Genomic DNA, 17,079 nt, shown 5'->3' on the forward strand with positions numbered 1-17,079 from the left:
AAAGGCCTTTTCCGCCAGCTGGCGGGGCGGAAATTCGTCCGGCGCGAACCTAGCCCCTTAAGATTGGGGCTCGGCCCCCAAAGATGCGGAGCATTCCGCACCTTTGGGGCGGCGCGATGTCCGTCTGATTTGCGCCGTTTTGGGCACCAGTCGGCGGACATCGTGCTGTTTCCAGAGAATTTCGCCCCTTATCTCTGGATTAAATGACACCAAAGTTGTGAACAGATTGGTTTATTCTCAGACCAATACTGCCTGTATCTGTTGGCTCCATACAAGCACACTTCTCCTTCATTCTGGAAGTGATCAGTGCCGAAGGACGTAATTCTAGTGTAACGACTGGCAAAGCCGCCCGCAGTCCAGAACCCCACCTGCGCTGATTTGGAGACCCTTAAGCAAGGTGATGAATTTCCCCGCACACCAGACTGAAAACTCAGTCCCATTTTGTGCGAGTGGCTTGAAGCAGGGAGGCTGCATTGCAATTTCAAGGCCTCTGCCATTCAGAGGGAAGGTTCGGGTTGAAAGAAAATGTTGACACTAATAAAGATTATTACTTTTATTGTTTCAAGTGAGTTTGCTGCAGTGAATTGAGTGAGTCCTTGTAAAGCCCCGATAGCCACATGTTTTCCCGCAATTGAAACTCATTCCGTTCTGACTGTTCCAGTTATTATTAACATTCTTTCCAATGCTCTTAACCTCTGGTTTATTCGCTCGATGTCCCGTAAGTACAACATTAAAAAAATAGGATCCAGCCTTCACCCGAGCATGATTGCTGCAGCATTTAATGGTTTGTGGAAGTGGAAAGTCCCTGTCTGATGCCAGCGGATTGATTTACAAAACAGCGCCGTGGCCATTAACTCCGACTGGGAGGCCTGTTGGCAGCCTTACTAAAAAGTACAGAATGGTTGGGGGGGGGGGGGAGGACGGCAGCAGCAAAGCACCGCTGACAAAACCTGCCGAGGAAAATGTTGCATATGTGGGTTGTTGTCGTCTTCGTCACCTGATAGTCCGTGACATCATCGGCCACTTTGCGGACTTTTGCCCTGAGTCTGGATCAAGCCTTTGTTGTGCAGTAAACAGCAATCCAATAAACCTCTGTTAATTATTGCGTTCAACCCCGCGGGCTTCGCAGTTACATTCTATGAGCCTGCAAGTACAAAGATACAACAGGATAAAAAGAGAACCGGCAACCAAGAACGGATCAGATAAAACAGAATTTTTCGAAGAAAATAAAATCGAACTTTCAACGGTCGACGTTCAGGCAGATCAGCAGGAGGTCAGCGATCGCACCCGGCATCGGAAGTGGTAAGGTTTTGTGGGGCAAATTCAAAAGGAAGAGCCACAATCAAATATACTGCGGCACCTTGAAGAATTCAGGCTGCGGAGCTCACAACAGGGGCAGCACGGTAGCATTGTGGATAGCACAATTGCTTCACAGCTCCAGGGTCCCAGGTTCGATTCCAGCTTGGGTCGCTGTCTGTGCGGGGTCTGCACGTTCTCCCCGTGTCTGCGTGGGTTTCCTCCGGGTGCTCCGGTTTCCTCCCACAGTCCAAAGATGTGCAGGTTAGGTGGATTGGCCAATGATAAATTGCCCTTAGTGTCCAAAATTGCCCTTAGTGTTGGGTGAGGTTACTGGGTTATGGGGATAGGGTGGAGGTGTTGACCTTGGGCACTTTGCTCTTTCCAAGAACCGGTGCAGACTCGATGGGCCGAATGGCCTCCTTCTGCACTGTAAATTCTATGATAATCTATGATAACACGTAAGGCACAGTTGTAGAATGGAACAGAGAATAAAAGATTCCCGCATCGCAAGCTGTTATAATTGGCAATTCAACTTTGTTTAACTGGGCCAGTCATTTCAAAAAAGTTGCGAAGGCTGAAAAATGGCAGGAAACGGTGGCACAAAGTTCGATGAAGACTCAGAACTGGAAATCATACTCAGAAAGATTCCCCAATGTATCCTAACCAATAACATTTCAGAAAATATTAAGGCCCCTGCATTCTTAAGTACAATTGGAAACAAAACTTTCAATTTATTAAGAAGTTGGGTTCAGCCCAAGAATCCTGGTGATAAAACGTATCAAGAATTGGTTAAAATATTAGAAGACCAAAGCCATCAATTATCATGGAGAGGTTTAGGAATCAATTAGAAGGGGAAAATATTGCGCAGATCGTTGCAACCCTCAAGTGCAGAGTTTGGCGAGTTTGGCGACTTGTTAGATGATATAGTTAGAGACCGCTTGGTTTGTGGGTTGAGGAATGAAGCCATTCAGAGGAGTTTATTATCAGGATGAAATCTAAGTCGGAAAACAGCATTAGATATAGCCGTTTTAGTGGAGCTCACGGCTAAGGTGGTGTCTCAGCTCAGAGCAGGCACGAGAATCCATAAACTCTTTTTTAAAAATATATATTTATTCAAATTTCAAAAATTATTCAAAAAGAAACCCCCCCTCGATTCCCCCCCCCCCCCCGCCCCTGGGCTGCTGCCGCTGCTGACCTCCTCCTAACGCTCCTCGAGATAGTCTAGGAACGGTTGCCACCGCCTGGAGAACCCTTGCACATACCCTCGCAAGGCAAACTTTATCCTCTCCAGCTTAATGAACCCTGCCATGTCATTGATCCAAGCTTCCACACGAGGGGGCTTCGCATCTTTCCATAGTAGCAAAATCCTCCGCCTGGCTACCAGGGACGCAAAGGCCAGAATACCGGCCTCTTTCGCCTCCTGCACTCCCGGCTCGTCCGATACCCCAAATAATGCCAATCCCCAGCTCGGCTTGACCCGGGCGTTTACCACCTTGGATATAGTCCTCCCAAAACCCCTCCAAATCCCATCCAGCGCCGGGCACGACCAGAACATATGAACGTGATTTGCTGGGCTCCCCGAGCACCTCCCACATCTGTCCTCCACCCCAAAGAACCTACTCAACCCCGCCCCTGTCAGATACGCTCTGTGAGTAACTTTGAACTGTATTAGGCTGAGCCTGGCGCAAGAGGAGGAAGAATTAACCGTACTCAGGGCATCAGTCCACAGACCCTCATCTATCTCCTCCCCAAGCTCCTCCTCCCACTTGCCCTTTAACTCCTCCACCGAGGCCTCCTCCTCTTCCTTCAGCTCCTGGTAAATCGCCGAAACCTTGCCTTCTCCAATCCATATACCCAAAATCACCCTGTCCTGAATCCCACATGCCGGAAGCAGCGGGAATTCCCTCACCTGCCACCTCACAAACGCCCTCACTTGCATGTATCTGAAAGCGTTTCACGGGGGTAGCCCAAACTTCTCCTCCAGAGCCCCTAGGCTCGCAAACGTCCCATCGATGACCAGGTCCCCCATTCTTCTAAACCCTGCCCGATGCCAGCTCCGAAACCCCCCATCCATACTTCCCGGGACGATCCGATGATTCTCCCGAATCGGTGACCAAACCGAGGCTCCCACCTCGCCCCTGTGTCGCCTCCACTGCCCCCAGATCTTCAGCGTCGCCGCCACCACCGGACTCGTGGTGTACCTTGTCGGCGAGAGCGGTAACGGTGCCATCACCAGCGCCCTCAGGCTCATGCCCACACAGGACGCCATCTCTCGCCTCTTCCACGCTGCCCCCTCTCCCTCCATTACCCACTTACGGATCATCGCCACATTGGCTGCCCAATAATAGCCACACATTTTCGGCAGCACCAGCAACCCCCCCTGTCCCTGCTACGCTCCAGAAACACTCTCTTCACCCTCGGGGTCTTATTCGCCCACACAAATCCCATGATGCTCCTGCTTACCCGTTTGAAAAAGGCCTTGGGGATCATAATGGGAAGGCACTGGAACACAAAGAGAAACCTCGGGAGGACCGTCATTTTGACCGACTGCACGCTACCCGCTCGTAAGAGTGGCGCATATCCCATCTTTTAAAATCCTCCTCCATCTGCTCCACCAACCGCGTCAAATTGAGCTTGAGTAGGGCCCCCCAGCTCCTAGCTACTTGGATCCCAAGGTACCGAAAGCTCCTTTCTGCCCTCTTCAGCGGTAGCTCGTCTATCCCCCTTCCCTGGACCCCTGAATGCACCACAAAGAGCTCACTCTTCCCTACGTTGATTTATACCCCGAAAAGTCCCCAAACTCTCTAAGGATCCGCATGACCTCCGCCATCCCCCTCCACTGGATCTGCCACATACAACAACAGGTCGTCGGCATACAACGACACCCGGTGTTCCTCTCCCCCCCGGCCCAATCCCCTCCATTTCCTGGACTCCCTCAGTGCCATGGCCAGCGGCTCAATTGCCAATGCAAACAACAAGGGGGATAAGGGGCACCCCTGCCTCGTCCCCCGGTACAGCCGAAAGTACTCTGACCTCCGCCGGTTCGTAGCCACACTCGCCACTGGGGCTCTATATAGCAGCCTGACCCAACTGATGAACCCCTCCCCAAACCCAAACCTCCGCAACACTTCCCAAAGACACTCCCACTCCACACGATCAAAGGCCTTCTCCGCGTCCATAGCTGCCACTACCTCCGCTACCCCCCTCCACCGAGGGCATCATAATCACATTGAGGAGCCTCCGCACATTTGTATTTAGTTGCCTACCCTTCACAAATCCTGTCTGGTCCTCATGAATTACCCCCGGGACACAGTCCTCAATTCTCATAGCCAGCACCTTCGCCAGCAACTTAGCGTCAACATTGAGGAGTGAGATCGGTCTATACGACCCATATTGCAATGGATCCGTGTCCCGCTTCAAGATCAAAGAAATCAGCGCCTTGGACATTGTCGGGGGCAAGGTCCCCCCCTCCCTCGCCTTATTAAAAGTCCTCACTAGCAACGGGCCCAGCAGGTCCACTTATTTCCTGTAGAATTTAACCAGGAACCCATCCGGCCCCGGGGCCTTCCCCGCCTGCATGCTCCCCAATCCTTTAACCAGCTCCTCCAGCCCAACCGACGCCCCCAAACCAGCCACCTCCTCCTCCTCCACCCTCGGGAACCTCAGCTGATCTAGGAATTGTCGCATCCCCTCCTACCCCCTGGGGGCTCAGACCTGTACAGATCCCCATCCCTGCAATTGTATAAGGTGTTAGTGAGGCCACACCTGGAGTATTGTGTTCAGTTTTGGTCTCCTTACTTGAGAAAGGACGTACTGGCACTGGAGGGTGTGCAGAGGAGATTCACTAGGTTAATCCCAGAGCTAAGGGATTGGATTACGAGCAGAGGTTGAGTAGACTGGGACTGTACTCGTTGGAATTTAGAAGGATGAGGGGGGATCTTATAGAAACATATAAGATTATGAAGGGAATAGATAGGATAGATGCGGGCAGGTTGTTTCCACTGGCGGGTGAAAGCAGAACTAGGGGGCATAGCCTCAAAATAAGGGAAGTAGATTTAGGACCGAGTTTAGGAGGAACTTCTTCACCCAAAGGGTTGTGAATCTATGGAATTCCTTGCCCAGTGAAGCAGTAGAGGCTCCTTCATTAAACGTTTTTAAGATAAAGATAGATAGTTTTTTGAAGAATAAAGGGATTAAGGGTTATGGTGTTCGGGCTGGAAAGTGGAGCTGAGTCCACAAAAGATCAGCCATGATCTCATTAAATGGTGGAGCAGGCTCGAGGGGCCAAATGGCCGACTCCTGCTCCTAGTTCTTATGTTCTTATGTTCTAAGTCCTTAAATACCTTGTTTATTCTCACCCCACTCCGCACCGTATTCCCCCCTCTATCCTTAACTCCACCAATCTCCCTCGCTGCCTCCCTCTTACGAAGCTGATGTGCCAGCATCCGACTCGCCTTCTCCCCATACTCATACGTCGCCCCCTGCGCTTTCCTCCACTGTGCCTCTGCTTTCCCCGTGGTCAACAGGTCGAATTCCGTCTGGCGGTTCCGTCGCTTCCTAAGTAGCTCCTCCTCGGGGGCCTCTGCATACCTCCTGTCCACCCTTAAAATCTCCCCCACCAACCTCTCCCTCTCCCTCCCCTCTCTCTTCTCCCTGTGGGCCCTAATGGAGATTAGCTCCCCCCTGACCACCGCCTTCAATACCTCACAGACTACCCCCACCTGCACCTCCCCATTGTCGTTGGCCTCCAAATATCTTTCAATACACCCCCGCACCCGCCCGCACGCCCCCTTATCCGCCAACAGTCCCACATCCAGGCGCCACAGTGGGCGCTGGTCCCTCTCCTCCCCCAACTCCAGCTCCACCCAGTGCGGGGCGTGGTCTGAGATGGCTATGGCCGAATATTCCGTTCCCTCCACTTTCGGGATTAGCGCCCTACTCAAAATGAAAAAATCTATCTGGGAGTAGGCTCTATGGACGTGGGAAAAGAAGGAAAATTCCCTGTCCAGTGACTTGGCAAACCTCCATGGGTCCACTCCCCCCATCTGGTCCATAAACTCCCTGAGCACCTTGGCCGCAGCCGGCCTCTGACCCGTCCTGGACCTAGAACGGTCCAGTGCTGCGTCCAGCACTGTGTTGAAGTCCCCCCCCCCCCCCCCCCCCCCCATTATCAAGCTTCCTACCTACAGGTCCGGAATCCGACCCAGCATGCGTTTCATAAATCCGGCATCATCCCAATTCGGGGCATATACGTTCACCAGTACCACCCGCACCCACTGCAACCTCCCACTCACCATCACATATCAACCTCCATTATCCACTACAATATTCATTGCCTCGAACGACACCCGCTTCCCCACCAGTATTGCAACCTCTCTGTTCTTCGCATCCAGCCCTGAATGAAAGATCTGCCCTACCCATCCCTTTCTCAGCCTAACCTGATCTGTCACCTTCAGATGTGTCTCCTGGAGCATAACCACGTCTGCCTTCAGTCCCCTTAAGTGCGCGGACACCCGGGCCCTCTTGACCAGCCCTTCAGGCCCCTCACATTCCAAGTTATCAGCCGGATCGGGGGGCTACTCGCCCCCCCCCCCCCACCCTGCCGACTAGCCATCTCCTTTTCGAGGCCAGCCACGTGCCCGCGCCTCCCGCACCCTCCAGTCCCCCAGGCGGCGGACCCCTAACTACCTCTCCTTTTGGCCAATGCAGCAGCAGCCCAGTCCCCCCCCCCCCCCGCTAGATCCTCATCGAGCCATTTTGCTCCCCCCATGACACTCCCGCAAGTCAGCTGACTCCTGCTGACCCCGGCCTCTCCCCCCATTCCATCGATCCCCCAGTGTGAGAATCCCCCCATCCCTTGGCAGTCAGTATGCGCTCCTCTCCAGCACCGCCCCCCCCCCCTCCCGGCCCCACCCCCATCCTTCCCTACCGCGGGAAAAAGCCCACGCTTTCCTGAGCCGGCCCCGCCCCCTCTGGCGCAGCTCTTTTTGCGGCCTTTCCCCAACTCCCCATCCCCGGGCCTCCACCCCCCCTCTTCCTCCGTGGGGCCCTGCCTCTCCAACACCGATGCCCACACTCTCCCACAGCCCCCACATCAAATCCATTCACCCATCGCCACCCAACACTCAAACAAAAAGAACATTCCCCAAATGCAGTAAACACAGCAAACATCCCCCCACGACAAACCCTCAATTTGAGTCCAACTTTTCAGTCTGGATAAAGTTTCAGCCTCATCAGGCGTTTCAAAATAGTGGTGCCGATCTTGGAACGTGACCCACAATCGCGCTGGCTGCAGCATCCCGAACTTCACCCCCTTCCGATGGAGCACCGCCTTAGCCCGGTTGAAACCAGCCCTCTTCTTAGCCACCTCCGTACTCCAGTCCTGGTAAATTCGGATCTACGTGTCCTCCCACCTGCTGCTCCTCTCTTTTTTGGCCCATCTCAGGACGCACTCTCTGTCCATAAAGCGATGGAACCTCACCACTACAGCCCTTGGCGGCTCGTTGGCTTTGGGTCTCCTTGCCAGGACCCGATGAGCCCCATCCAGCTCCAGGGGCCTCGGGAAAGCTCCCGCGCCCATCAGCGAATTGAGCATCGTGCTCATATATGCCCCGGCATTGGGCCCCTCCACTCCTTCAGGGAGACCCAGAATACGAAGATTCTTCCTCCTCGACCTATTCTCCAGGTCCTCAAATTTTTCCGCCCACCTCTTGTGCAGCGCCTCGTGCGTCTCCACCTTCACCGCCAGGCCCAAGATCTCACCCTCGTTCTCCGAGGCTTTTTGCCACACCTCCCGGATCACCGCACCTTGGGCCTTCTGAGTCTCCACAAGCTTCTCAATCGCCGCATTCATTGGCGCCAGCATTTCTGTCCTCAGCTCCTCAAAGCAGCGTTTAAGAAACTCCTGGTGCTCCTGCGACCACTGCGCCAAGCTGCTTGGTCTCCACCCGCCGCCATCTTGCTTTTCCTCCCTCGCACTTTTCGCTGCCCCAAGATCACTTTTTTAACCGCTCCAGTCCTGGTCCAATCCCTCCAATGCCCCCTCGATCCACAGAATATCCTTACAAAAGTCAATCACATATGACTTTCCAAACTAAACTCGGCAGGTAAAGTCTGACTCACACATAGGCTAGAAAATTCCAATATTCTAGCCTTTGTGCCGGTTAGAAATTTCTAATATTCTAATCGTTGTTTGGGAACTAGAAACTTCTAATATTCTAGCCCCTGTGTTGGTTAGAAACTTCTATTATTCTAACCTCCACTCTGCTTAACTAGAAACTTCTAATACTCTAGCCTCACTTTACCTAGAAACTTCTAATATTCTAGGCCCCACGTTGGGCGCCATGAAGTAAAAAACTCACCACTATTCTTAGAATTCCCCCTATACCAAAAAGGGCCAATAAGACATTCTAAATGGTGAACAGGGATTCTCACTCCCTGACTCCTATGCAGGCTTAGGTGGGTGCTATTCGGGTCAAACCATATTTTCAAGTTATCCCCGGTATAACCCATATCTTCATAGAAGAATTTTATCTACTTACCACTTAGGAGCATCGATCCTGGGTCCTGCATTGCCGAGTAAGTAAAGTAGACTTTGTAATAACCATTGTTTCAGGTTAAAACTTTAAGTTATTTTATTATTATATTTTTTCTTTTAAAAGATGCAATCACTGTCTTTACAGAAAAGTAAAAGGAGCTTGCTTCTGGATTCTCCTGGTTGGTTAAAAAGACCTTCAGGTCCACCTTGACAATCTCTCTTCTTTAACTTTTGGTCTTCCTCAGGTGGGTTCGCTGTTCTGCTCGATTGCTATGTTCTATTCACCCCATGACTGAGGGCAGCTATGAGAGCTGACTCTCTCTTCTTTAGCTTTTGGTCTTCCTCAGATGGATTTGCTGTTCCGCTCGGTTTCTGTGCTCTATCTTTCCCATGACCGAGCTATGAGAGCTGACTCTGCTAGCTGTCCCCTTTTTTAGGGTTTATATTCCCCTTCTAGCAGTTATTAAGTTTATATGACATTATCGTAAAGTAACTTTATTTTACTCTTGATCGTACAAGGTATCTTTAATCTGAATTATTTCTAACACGACTATGTATTCATATTGAGCATGACTTCAGCTCATCAAACTCTTGATTACATTGTTTCCCTTGTAATGTTCAAAAGTGCTTTGATCCCAGAGGGGTCTGTCATTTCTAAAGTTGCTTTATTATCAAATAGTGCCCTTAGCTCAGAACTCTGACTCCGATTTGGGGTTAATGTGTGTTCCCGTTGTCATATTGTCTCCAGCTTCCCATATTCACCTGGAGTCAGCAGAATTTCACACCTAAACATTTGTCACCCAATTCAACTGAAGATCCTGGCAATTCTTTTTTAGCTGCTTACTAAAACAATTAACTTCAAAGAAGGTGCAAAATATTGCTTTTTTCCATATAACTAAAAGTTCAATCTGCTTTGACTTGAAAGACAGGCATCAGTTTTACAGCTTGAGCAGTCACAAGCTGTTTTCTTAACGCCTGTTTGATAAAGGCTATCTGCATTTCAAAACCTTCTTTTGCAGCTGCTGTTAACCCTTCGTGGGATTTTCCCCTACATTCTCTCATGTCGCCTTATCCAGGTAATGCCAGACTTCCATGTTTCAAATGACATATTTTCCCATTTTTACTTTTATAGTAGGCAGTTGGTGGCCAATGTAAGAAGGTTGTTTCATGTGATCATGATGCCCCCGGAAGGTAGGGAGGTGGAGGTAGTGATCGCAATGGATGCAGAAAAGGCTTTTGATCGGGTAGAATGGGATTATCTGTGGGAAGTACTGGGACGGTTCGGATTTGGGCGGGTCTTTATTGACTGGGTCAGGTTACTGTATCAGGCTCCTGTGGCAAGTGTACGGATGAATAGGACAACATCAGACTATTTTAGACTGCACCGGGGGACGAGACAGGGATGCCCCCTCTCCCCACTGTTGTTCGTGCTAGCTACAGAGCCATTGGCAATTGCTCTGAGAGCGTCGAGGGGCTGGAAGGGGCTGGTCTGGGGGGGGAGGGGGGGGGGGAGGTTGGAGCGCAGAATCTCGCTCTATGCAGACGACCTCATTCTGTATGTATCGGACTCATTAGAGGGGATGGAAGAAATCATGAGGATTCTAGGGGAATTTGGCCGGTTTTCGGGGTATAAGCTAAATATGGGGAAAAGTGAGATGTTTGCAGTCCAGGCGAGGGGACAGGAGAGGCGATTGGGGGAGCTGCTGTTTAGATTAGTAGGGGGAAGCTTTAGGTACTTAGGCATTTTAAATGGCGCGGGAATGGGACCGGCTGCATAAATTAAATCTGGCCCGGCTAGTAGACCAAATGAAGGACAATTTTCGGAGATGGGACACGCTCCCGTTGTCATTAGCTGGGAGGGTGCAGACGGTGAAGATGACGGGCCTCCCGAGATTCCTGTTCGTGTTTCAATGTCTCCACATCTTTATTCTGCGGTCCTTTTTTGAACGGGTCAACAAAGTGATCTCTGGCTTTGTTTGGGCGTGCAAGACCCCGCGGGTAAGGAAGGTAATGCTTGAGCAGAGTCGGGGAGAGGGCGGGCTGGCGCTGCCAAATTTTAGTAACTATTACTGGGAGGCGAATATAACCATGATCAGGAAGTGGGTGGTGGGGGAGGGGTTGGCATGGGAGCGTATGGAGGCGGCTTCATGCAAGGGCACCAGTCTGGGGGCGTTGGTAACTGCGCCTCTGCCGTTCCCGCCGGCGGGTTACTCCACCAGCCCCGTGGTGGTGGCGGCCCTGAGAGTCTGGGGGCAATGGAGGAGACATGTGGGAGCGGAGGGAGCATCGGTCAGGTCCCCAATCTGTAATAATCACCGGTTTGCGCCGGGAAGTATGGATGGGGGGTTCCAGATATGGCGTAGAGCAGGGATTGAGAGGACGCGGGATATGTTTATAGAGGGGAGCTTTCCGAGTATGAGGACGCTGGAGAGGTTTGCGTTGGCGAGGGGAAACAAATTCAGGTATCTGCAGGTGCGGGACTTCCTACGTAAACAGGTGTCAACCTTCCCGCTCCTACCGCTAAGGGGGATTCAGGACAGGGTAGTTTCCAGAGGGTGGGTAGGAGAAGGGAGCGTCTCGGACATTTACAAGGAACTCATGGGGTCAGAAGAGATGCAGACCGAGGAGCTGATGCGCAAGTGGGAGGAGGAGCTGGGAGGAGAGATAGAGAATGGTCTATGGATGGATACGTTTAGTAGAGTCAACGCGTTCGTAACATGTGCCAGGCTCAGCCTGATACAATTTAAGGTTGTTCACCGGGCTCACATGACAGTGGCCTAGATAAGCAAATTCTTTGGGGTGGAAGACAGGTGTGCAAAATGTGCGGGAGGACCAGCGAACCATGTCCACATATTCTGGGCATGTCGGAAGCTTAGGGGATTTTGGCAGGGGTTTGCAGATGTCATGTCCACGGTGTTAAAAACAAGGGTGGCACTGAGTCCAGAGATGGCGATTTTCGGGGAGTCGGAAGACCCGGGAATCCAGGAGGAGAAAGAGGCAGACGTTCTGGCCTTTGCTTCCCTGGTAGCCTGGAGACGGATACGATTAGCTTGGAGTGACTCAAAGCCCCTGAAGTCGGAGACCTGGCTATCGGACATGGCTAGCTTTCTCTGTTTGGAGAAAATCAAGTTCGCCTTGAGAGGGTCACTGTTAGGGTTCGCCCGGAGGTGGCAAACCGTTCGTCAACTTCTTCGCGGAAAATTAATTGTCAGCAGAAGGGAGGGGGGTGTTAGTTTAGCTTTTAGTAGGGGGTTAATAAAGGTGGGACCTGTAAGGGAGGGAGACGGCTTTTGCTCTATGTTTATAGTTTCATGTTTATTGTGTTGTTGTTATAATACCAAAATATACCTCAATAAAATCTTTATTAAAAAAAAAATGAAGGCCTTAACCATCAACTATCGCATGAGCTGGTGACAGAGGATAATGACAACACCTCCTTTGGGTTGGCACACACCATCACGATGACCGTGCCTACAGCGACTTGGCCACAGACTCTGAAAAGAACAACCACAACATGCAACATTTGTAGTGGAACGCTACCTTTCAGCGATAGGGCTGTTCAGCTATCAGCAAAGGTAGTGCCAGATGAAAACTTGTAATAAATGTAGTAGACTTGTTTTTCCACAAGCCCATCATCTTTCATAGATGGTAGGATGCTGTACGATGAGGTGAATCTTAGTCTCTTAGTTCACCAAGGTGCCAGATGTCTCATTGGCCTGGCTGCGAAGTCATAACGTCGCACCTCCAGCAAATTGTGCCACAAATGTTTCATGAGCTTAAAGATGAGAAAAGGACTGAAAAATGAAATGAAATGAAAATCGCTTATTGTCACAAGTCGGCTTCAATGAAGTTACTGTGAAAAGCCCCTAGTCGCCACATTCCGACACCTGTTCGGGGAGGCTGGTACGGGAATTGAACCGTGCTGCTGGCCTGCCTTGGTCTGCTTTAAAAGCCAACTCTTTAGCCCTGTGCTAAGCCAGCCCCTCGAGTTGGTGGGACCAGAATGTGAGATCTGAGCCAATGTTTGGATAGACCTATCCCACAATGAACTACGCAAGAATGCCCAATCTCAATTTAGTTACATGGTGCTTACAATGCTTTGCCTTGTGGCTATGGTGACAGAGGAAACATTCTGGTCTGCCTCCAATAAGCATTTGAAGCGAATACAATCCATGTCTTTTTGCAATTATATTTTTATTACTGGCTTTTGATATAAGTACCTTGTTGAGCCTGTATTTCCTGTAGAAGTGGAAGGTGTTTACCATGGTATCCAATAAATGGTTACTCTCCTTGTATTAATTTGGTTTAGCTCAGTTGGCTGGGTGGCTGGTTCCTGATACGCAGCAACGGAACAGCACAGGTTCAATTCCTGCACTTGTTGAGGTGACCGTGAAGGCCCTGTTTTCACACAACAAATTCCAAACCGAGAAGGTTGAAGAAAACTCGGTTCATTACAGTATTGTAATTTGGGCTGGGGTGTGGGGGGACAGAGTTTCCGGTACAGGCAGGTGCGGGACTTTGCAAGGAAGGTCATCCCACCTCTTCGATGTTGGAGGGGGTCCTGTTCGCAGGGGAGTTGGAGAGGGGGGGGTCCGTTTCGGCAATTTATGGGAGGATTTTGGAGGAGGATAAGATGTCCATAGAGGGGGTTAAGGCTAAGTTGGGAGGAAGAGGAGCTGGGGCAGCGTTGGAGGAGGAATTGTGGTGTGAGGTGCTGCAGAGGGTGAATGCCTCAACTTTGTGTGCGAGGCTGAGGCGAATACAGCTGAAGGTGGACAGAGCGTGCCTGATAAAGTCAAGGATGAGCCAGCTGTTTGAGGGGGTGGAGGATGTCTGTGAACGATGTGGGTGGGGTCCTGCGATCTGTGTCCATATGTTTTGATCCTGCACGAAGCTGGAAAGGTTTTGGAGGGCGGTTTTCAGCACCATTTCCGGGTTCTGCATGTAGATATGGAGCCCGGTCCCCTGGAAGCCACATTCAGCGTGTCGGACCGGCGGGAGCTGCGGGCGGGTGCGGGGGCAGATGTTTTAGCCTTCGCCTCGCTGATTGCTCGCAGGCTGTCTTGTTGGGGTGGAGGTCAGCTTCTCCAGCCTGTGCCTTGTCGTGGCGGGGGGGGGGGGGGGGGGGGGGGGGGGGGGCCTGTTTGGGTTCTTAGCCCTGGAGAAGGTGGAATTTGTTCTGAGAGTGGGGGGGGGGCGGTGGGGGCGAGTGATGGGTTCCACAAAAGTTGGGGTTTGTTTATTCTGCATTTTGGCAAGTTGGTTACCGTTGACTGCTGAGGGAGGGGTCGGGGGGGAGGGGGAGGTATGGGTGGGTGGTGGGGTGTAACATGTTGTGTGGGTTTGGTATTATTGTAAAATATTAAAAAATTTGAAAAAAAAAAATCTTTTGAAAAACGGAAAAACCTCTAATATTTACAATATGTGTCTGATCCCAGCCGGTCTGTGCTGTCGGTACCATACTTGACCAACTTTATACAAAACTTAACCGATGATTTAAGGCTCCAACTCCCTTAGCTGGGGAGCTCATATTGAGCGAGACTCACTTCCAACCCTGTATGTCTCGTACGGGTTATAAAACCCAGTCTTCTCAACCTTCTTCCTCGCCTGAAGTATGGTGATCCTCAGGTTAAATCAGCACCAAGCAGTTCTCTCTCAAAGGGTCCCCTAGGACATCAACTTTCACTTGATGAAATGGGCAGCATGGTGGCACAGTGGTTACCACTGCTGCCTCACAGCGCCAGGGTCCCAGGTTCGATTCCCGCTTGGGTCACTGTCTGTGCGGAGTCTGCACGTTCTCCCCGTGTCTGCGTGGGTTTCCTCCGGGTGCTCTGGTTTCCTCCCACAGTCGAAAGGTGTGCAGGTTAGGGGGATTGGTGAGAATCAATTGCCCCTTAGTGTCCAAAAGGTTAGGTAGGGTTACGGGGATGGCGTGGGCTTAAGTAGGGTGCTCTTTCCGAGGGCTGGTGTAGACTCGATGGGCCGAATGGCCTCCGTCTGCACTGTAAATTTGATGAACTGTGAAGCCCTATGAATTGTTGGAGGGAGGAGAGATGGAGGGATCAAGGTATTCCGCAGTCTGGAGGACCTGGGACAGAGTGAAGCAATATGGAAAATGATGTGAGGTTTCAACACCGTGAGGGAGAAGGGTTTAGGAGCAGGTAGTTGGAGCTTATGCAGGACTTGGCAGGAAAATTCAGAGGTGCTGAGGTTTATCGCTGATACCTGAGCAGACAAAAAAGGTTGTGATAGAGAGAGAAAAGCCTCCTCTACAGTTTGCAGTCCACATCTTACTATTGTTAAACAGCCCATTGTGCAGCAATCAGGTTTGGCTTACCACTGCTGGAATAGTTCCAAACAGAATCATCACAATGATGGCTTTGTATCATGTTGCTCACTGTATACTTAAACAATTGTACCTTCCTGAGTTTAATTATTTATGTTTAGACCAGTTTACCTGGTCAATTCTTTGAATTTCTAGCGATAATTTACTGCCTTTCCCGACAATGACAACCTTTTACCTGATTTTATTCCATTGCTTTCATTAGAGCTGGCAGCAGCACAGGCTTAAAGATAATTGACATTCTTGAATATAATTCAGGAGACATAATAATCAAACTCTACAGGTCCATAACCCACCTTGAGCACCGTGTCTGTTTCCGGTAATTATTTTTTATCCTGGGCCCAGTTCTGTTTCACACCCACATTGAGCACTTTGTTCAATTCTGCTCAAACCCACCTTGAGCACTGTGTCCAGTTCAGTTTCAGGTCCACCTTGAGCACGGTGTCCAGTGCAGTTTCACATCCACTTTGAGCACTGTGTCCAGTTCAGTGTCTTTTTTTTTAGAAAATATTTTATTGAGGCATTTGTAATTTTGACAGTTTCACACACTAACATCACTTAAACACCCGCGCGGGCCAACACACGCAAAGAAAGAAAAGAAACAACCTACAGAACAACGCCCCCTACTCCCCGTGCTCTATTCGCTAGCTCCCGTAAACTATATACTTTGTCCCGTTGTAACATTGCCATGCCTCCTGTTTTTCTCCCCCCCCCCGCCTTTTTCCCTTCCCCCCCTTACTGCTGACGGTCAGTTCTCCTTGAAGTAGTCTATGAACGGTTGCCATCTTAGGGCGAACCCTTGAATTGATCCTCTCAAGGCGAACTTTATTTTTTCCAGACTTAGGAACCCTGCCATATCGCTGACCCACACTCCTGCCTTTCGGGGGCTCCGAATCCCTCCATTACAGCAAAATCCGTCTCCGGGCCACCAGGGAGGAGAAGGCCAGAACATCGGCCCCCAGATCCTCCGCTACCCCAAATATTGCCAGTTCTGGACTCGGAGTTACCCTTCCTTCCAGGACTTCTGACATAACGTCCGCGAATCCCTGCCAGAATCCCCTCAATTTCGGACAAGCCCAAAACATATGTATATGGTTTGCCGGCTACCCCCACATCACCCACATCTGTCCTCCACCTCCTCAAGGAACCTGTTCATCCAGTCTGCCGTCATATGGGCCCTGTGGACCACCTTAAACTGGATCAAGCTAAGCCTGGCACACGACGAGGATGAATTGACTCTCTTCAGGGCTTTTTCCCACAGATCGAATTCTATCTCCCCACCCAGCTCCTCTTCCCACTTCCTCTTCACCTCTCTGATAGGGGCCCCTTCCCACTCCATCAGCTCCTTGTATATCTCCGAGACCCTCCCCTCTCCAACCTCTGTTTTTGACATCACCTTATCTTGTAACCCCCTCAGGGGGAGTCGAGGGAAGCCAGGAACCTGCCTCCGGACAAAATCCCGCACCTGTAAGTACCAAAATCCGTTCCCACTCGGCAACTCAAACTCCTCCTCTAATGCCTCCAAGGTAGGGAAGCCTTCCTGAATGAATAAGTCCCCAAATCTCTCAATCCCTGCCTGACGCCATCCCCTACAGCCCCCATCCAGCCCCCCCAGGGCAAACCAGTGATAGTTACAAAGCGGTGACCACACTGATGCCCCCTCCAATCTCATGTGTTGGCTCTGGAGCTGCGGATGGACTCACTTTGGAGCATCCGCGATGCTGAGAAGGTCGTGGATAGCACGTTCAGTGAGTTGGTCACACCGCAGATTAGGATTGGTGAGGAAGACAGGGAATGGGTGACGAAAAGGCAGAGAAAGAGCAGGAAGGCAGTGCAGGTGTCCCCTGCGGTCATCTCCCTCCAAAACAGGTATACCGTTTTGGATACTGTTGGGGGAGAT

The 17,079-nt window shown here is 50.9% G+C and overlaps 1 long non-coding RNA gene across 2 annotated transcripts in view; it reads left to right on the forward strand.

The window, feature by feature from the left end:
• Positions 1-966: 966 nt before the first annotated feature.
• The window catches only part of LOC140429075 (uncharacterized), a 30,115-nt gene continuing 14,002 nt past the window's right edge, over positions 967-17,079 (forward strand). For both annotated transcript variants that reach the window (XR_011948979.1, XR_011948980.1), the window contains exons 1-2: positions 967-1,302; positions 8,982-9,081. This is a non-coding gene — a long non-coding RNA (uncharacterized lncRNA). The remainder of the gene's footprint in view (positions 1,303-8,981; positions 9,082-17,079) is intronic.

Source organism: Scyliorhinus torazame, chromosome 9 (genome assembly GCF_047496885.1).
Source record: "Scyliorhinus torazame isolate Kashiwa2021f chromosome 9, sScyTor2.1, whole genome shotgun sequence".
In the NCBI taxonomy this organism is placed as follows: domain Eukaryota; kingdom Metazoa; phylum Chordata; class Chondrichthyes; order Carcharhiniformes; family Scyliorhinidae; genus Scyliorhinus; species Scyliorhinus torazame.